This window comes from Periplaneta americana, chromosome 12 (assembly GCF_040183065.1).
Source record: "Periplaneta americana isolate PAMFEO1 chromosome 12, P.americana_PAMFEO1_priV1, whole genome shotgun sequence".
Lineage (NCBI taxonomy): Eukaryota > Metazoa > Arthropoda > Insecta > Blattodea > Blattidae > Periplaneta > Periplaneta americana.
Window position 1 is genome coordinate 75422203 of NC_091128.1, and position 6000 is coordinate 75428202.

The 6000-nt window shown below is 40.3% G+C and overlaps 1 protein-coding gene across 2 annotated transcripts in view; it reads right to left on the bottom strand.

Moving 5' to 3' along the window:
* The window catches only part of rk (G-protein coupled receptor rickets), a 579587-nt gene extending 574674 nt beyond the window's left edge, over positions 1-4913 (bottom strand). For both annotated transcript variants that reach the window (XM_069841552.1, XM_069841553.1), the window contains exon 1: positions 4848-4913. The gene's annotated coding sequence lies outside the window, so the exon portion shown is untranslated. The remainder of the gene's footprint in view (positions 1-4847) is intronic.
* Positions 4914-6000: the final 1087 nt, after the last annotated feature.

Consider the following 6000-nt stretch of genomic DNA (forward strand, 5'->3'; position numbering starts at 1 on the left):
AATTTAGGTCTGCGGACCATGGATTAGATCAGGTAGCGTCAAGTGACTACACTCTCGTGAGTACGTACAAACCCTCAAGCCCTGACGTACGGCTGCGGGCAAGGGTAGCTGCTTCCACAGTGGCGGAGCTGAGAACTTATATGTGAACCAAATTTGTGATCAGAATATAAATTAATTTCAGCTTTTAATTGAAGCACACTTTCACTGTTAATTGCACTTTACTGAAAACAGTACTCTATACAATTTGGTACAGTTAACTAACTATATACGAAATAAATTTTTGCTTGTTTGCACAACAATAAAACAAAACAAGATATTCACTTTTATACAGATTACCATACTACGAAATAAAACTGTTCACTGCTTGTCTTCTTCTCATTGCTATACAGTTCAATTAACAAAAATAAAACAGTACAAACGTTGTTATTCAAATCTTTAATAATAGTACTTTTTCTTATATGTCAGAGATCAGCGGCGATTTTTGCATTTTTCTGTAGGTAAGCAGCTTGTTAATTCGTGGAGCTATTGTTTCAGTACCACCCAATCGCAAACATGCTTTCAAGGGTTCATCACTTAATTGGCTTCTGTGACGTGACTTTCTCAACTTCATAAAAGAAAACAGTGTTTTGCATACGTAGGTTGTCCCGAACATGTACAACGTTCTTGCAACGAGATTGTCCAGTTTAGGAAACCTTTCTCGTGGAAAACAAGTATTGAAATGGTTAATACTTTTTTCTGTTTTGATACTTACCCTTTAGCTCAGTATCATTTTGTAAATCAAGTATTTCTAATTGTAGTTCGGCAGGAATATCGAAGACACTCACTGAAAAAGGTGTTGCAAATATCTTAAATTGTTGTTCAATTTATCTATTTCCTGATATTTACATTTGAAGTCTTCGCACAATTGTTGCAGTATTCTTATATATTCTTCCAAGTACAAGGCTTCTAACAGGTTTCCCATGTGCATCCATAAATAAGGAAATGTCATTCCTAAGTAGGAGAAAACTTTCCAGAACTTTCCCTTGACTTAACCACCTTACCTCAGTATGGTAGAGTAAATCCCCATCCTCACTGTTAATATCATCAAGTATTGCCTGAACTCCATGTGATTAAGTCCTTTAGACCTTATGAAATTAATTGTTCGCACAACGACATCCATTACATTGCTAAGGTTCATGTTTTTTGCACATAAATATTCCTGGTGCAAAATGCAGTGCACCGGTGCCCAAGAGACCTCGATAGGTTTCGTCCACACCTGTGGAGTAACGGTCAGCGCGTCTGGCTGCGAAACCAGGTGGCCCGGGTTCGAATCCCGGTCGGGGCAAGTTACCTGGTTGAGGTTTTTTCCGGGGTTTTCCCTCAACCCAATACGAGCAAATGCTGGGTAACTTTCGGTGCTGGACCCCGGACTCATTTTCACCGGCATTATCACCTTCATATCATTCAGACGCTAAATAATCTAGATGTTGATACAGCGTCGTAAAATAACCCAATAAAATAAAAAAAATCGATAGGTTCCACCACTGACGGACTGCAGTGTACAACTACACTGTCCGCAGTGGAAGCCGTAAACAGGCCTGTACGTCCTTTCGAGATCTTGAGTCGACCTGGCGGAGCCTGGATTAGACGGTGCTGACTTTTTGAGAAAAACGGCCCGGTAAAGTTATGCAGCCTCGTCCTTATGGCTCACTTAGGGTAGGCAGCCAGGACCTCGGAGATATTGTGAGGGAGACTCTCATTCTCGGCTCCTTTATGCGAGACACTTGACTGTAAAATTGAAGAGGGTATTACAAGGATAGCAATAACGTGCTCGGCAAGATGGTGATCTGTCGGTTTAGTGCCTGTTAAAAATGAGTTTCCGTTGAGTGAGGTTTATAAAAATCATCTCCTCTCCAAGAGATGCACTCAAATTATTTTCAGACGTTCGCAGTTTTTACTGACACCACACCACGTGCAGTCGCGGCCAATCACCATGGCTACTTGATTGGAGCTGGTCCTACGAACTGGATGATTATCCGACACTATTGACTCGCTGCATACCTGATGGATTGCCTAATTATTATCCAAGTGATAAACTGAGTCTAAACTATCATCCTGTCACGCAAAGAGTATGATTTCGATTGTCAGTCACATCTGTAATTTTTCATCAAAGCAAATGGGTGTACAAAACGGAAGTGAAATAATCCTGCAGATTGAAAGGGACTATGTATAGGGTACACTTAAATGTAACAGAAAACCTATATTACGTTTTTAGTGGGTTATTTTAGAACGTTGTATCAACATCTCAGGTTATTTAGCGTCGGAATGGAACGAAGGTGATAATATCGGTGAACTGAGTACAGGGCCCAGCACCGATAGTTACCCAGCATTTTCTCATATTGAGTTGAGGTAAAACCCCGGAAAAAACCTAAACCAGGTACTTTTTCCAACCGGGATTCGATCCCAGGCCACCTGGTTTAGCGGTCAGACGCTCTAATCGTTATTCCACAGGTGTGGACATATTACGTTTTGTGATTAATGCACGGTTAATTAGAAAATTGAGTTGAAAGTTTCAGCAATCTGGCAAAATCGCCAGTTCTCTTTCTTCTCGTAATACAAATTTGTTTACTTGGTTATTTAACGACGTTGTATCAACTACGAGGTTATTTAGCGTCTATGGAATTGGTGATAGTGAGATGATATTTGGCGAGATGAGGCCGAGGATTCGCCATAGATTACCTCACATTTGCCTTACGATGAGGGAAAACCTCGGAAAAATCCCAACCAGGTAATCAGCTCAAGCGGGAATCGAACCCGCTCCCGAGCGCAACTCCGGATCGACAGGCAAGCGCCGTAATACAGATGTAAGAGGTCAACGAAATCAGGTCTGTCTTCCTTAGTAAACGACTCCCATCTCCCTTTCTGGCTACACTGTTGCAAGCTGGTCGCGAAAACCATCCACGCTATTGAAATAGCCTACTCCAGATGAATAAATGATTCTTTATTAGATTTTGTATGGATAGTGATAAAATCCACGATCCTAATCGCACTAGTTATCGAATAAGAGGGTGTTAAACATTTGAGTAAACACTTTTTTTTCTGAGGAAATTATGAACTTTCCACTAATATTGTATTGCACGTTTTTGTTACATACAGAATGGGTACAACGTCCCGTTACCCCTTATAAATACCTCAAATATGCACACTATTTATGTAATTCTGGTCATAATGTAGACATACATCCACTTCACACTAACTGTGTGTCCTAAGTGTCCGAAGGGTCAGTATATCCCCCATCATTCTACTCACACAAAATAATGCTTCGCCAGGTTCAGTGTGACATTTGCCTCAGCATTGGTGCTGTAATCTATTGGAAAGCGCGTCGCACGGCGTCCTTCAATTCATTAATGTTGTCGTACCGTTACTGTGCAACAATGCTCTTGCTGAAACCCCATAGCGCATTGTCACAGATTTCCACAACGCTGAATTGGTTGTGGGTCATCCATCTTACCAGCTCCTCTCGACTCTCGCGTTTTCAAGTCAGTTACCAAGCTGCATCGTGTAATACAATGGGCGTCAGCACTCGCTGAAATGGGTAAAGAGTAAGCGGAGCAACATGATTTGCCCCATCGTGCAGCAGGAAGAGGTAGAGAGCATACCCGCCAGCAGCCTCGAATGCACGCTGGTGCTGTAAGAGACCTGCGGGTAAGAGACGCTAGCCCAGGAGTGCACTGAGTTGACGACCGCTGAGTACGTTGACATGGATCTCACACGGTTCGTCTGAACGAGATTAAGTACAAAACCCAAATTATAAGCATCTCATCTGATAATGAAAGGTTATGTGAGAAAAAATAAGTGACACAAATCTAAATGTTGAAATATTCGCAGCTAAAGTTCAAGTCAAAATATAAGAAACACATACTGGATGAAAGAAGAGCAAAAGGGATCGATTAAGCCCAAAATGACCCTAATCGAAGTAGGGTTCATAGACAGACAGAGAGAGGGAGAGAAGAAACCGAAGCGGCGCAACTCTGAAAGCCCCAACCGAGCATCTCTACCGCGAGTACGAGCGAACCAAAGGATGTGAACATTGAACACACATACCAAGCCAGTAAACTTGGTTATATCTCAAGAGAAATATGAGAAAATATAAGACGAATTAACTAAATGAAATTACAGGGCAAGAACCATACACTTGTTACCTGCCATACTACCGTCTTTTAATAAATAAAATTCTGCTAGGCTATAGTTAACTTGTTTTGCAATTCACAACCAACTTCGACATCAAACCCCTTATTATCCAACACAGATCTACGTACCGAATGAGAAATAATTATTGATGGCGCACAAATATTTTCAGTTCCAGAAAGGAAGCACTGCGCATGATCAGAGGACGAGCGACCAGGTTCATAATTGTACCACTAGGTGAAGTAATAACATTCGTTCTGTTTCGTTGTATGTCGTCCTCAAATAGTTAGAACAAGTGCCAGGGAAAAGAATTTAGCGTAATTAAGTAGTGCGCAAAAAATGTTTCACCACCAAAGGTCGCGCCATCAACTGTTTCTGAGACTGTATACAAAACCCCGGGTTTCTCACCGACACAATCTACCCTAATTCTTTCATGTGAGTCTGTTGAGATCTTCATTCAAACTTATATGTTCATTTCATTTTCACTATCGCAATTTGAGAAAGGCCGGGTCTTTTGCAGAAAACGTTAACCATTAAGCATCCGTTAGGCGCAGAAAGAAACAAAACTTTCTTAATATAGTTTGATAGTTTAACATATTTCGTCATCCCCCCTACCTGATGTGAGATACAGCATATAGGCTACGGTATATCTATAGAAGGAATTAAAAGATAGTACTCACAGTTCCTCGAGGTCCGGGAGTTCCGCCACAGCACCCTCTGTGAGCTCCGTTATGTTGTTACTAGCGAGATCCCTGTAACAAGACAAAGACGTGGTCAGAACTGTTTAATATAGACAGATTCCACCTCAATGTTTACGTTTGCGAGGAGCTACATATTACTGAAGTAAAGAGAATAAGTTTGTCGGGTCTACTTGGGAAAGAGCTGCTAGGCCCATATGTTGCAGCAAATTCTCATCAGTAGCTTCACAGGATGGACATGATATATAATCCATGTTTCAAGTATCTTATGCTCTATAAATGATGTAGTAACATTAGTGCTGCTCATGATTAGGTTTTCTTCGGAGCGGTTGTTTGCGCGCTTTCAACCGGAGACCTCCGGATTACCTCCGATTGATGCCGCGCAGGTTGTATATGTGCTGTGGCGCAGACATACACTTTCCGCTGAGCATTCCTTTAATCGGAATAGGTAGTGATTCGAGTCCCCTGACGTCCGCGTATCTTTTAAAGTAAGTTGAAATTTGTTGTTGTTTATTCTTCCTTTTATGTTAATCTCTCTCTCTTTCTTCGGCTCTTTTTTTCTTGTTTTGCTTGAAATTCTACGTTAGCTGACAGATTTTTTCTAGTTTTGAAATTCATAGTATATGTGGAAAGGCGTATTAGTTTTATGTCATTGATCAAATTAATAACATTCAATCTAACTGCAAAACTAACGCAGAAGTAAAGATATTCAGTAGGTAATGTAAACATTTATACTGTAGTTCTCCTAGAAACTCTTGTTTAATAGCAAACAGTGTTTGTCAATTATTATTCTAATCGGTTTAGTTTAACGTAAAATATATTAAGGGAGCTTCAGAATGGAATAAAAGAAACGTGAGCTATCAATGGGTTAAAGTTTACTGTCCAACATAATTTATTCAGATTCTTCACCGGACAGGATTGTGATCATTGTGGTAAAGGGTGTCAGTATTTGAACTGCCTCTTCTAAAACGCGTCACTCTTTCTCTGTAATAAAAATATAAGCGTATATCAACTTAAGGATAATTGTAATTATATTATTACCACTCGTTTCTTTAGTTTCATTCGGAAACTCAATATTTTAATCCAAACAGTAAAATATAACTCAAGTTCTCTAAACAGCAAAATATAACTCAAG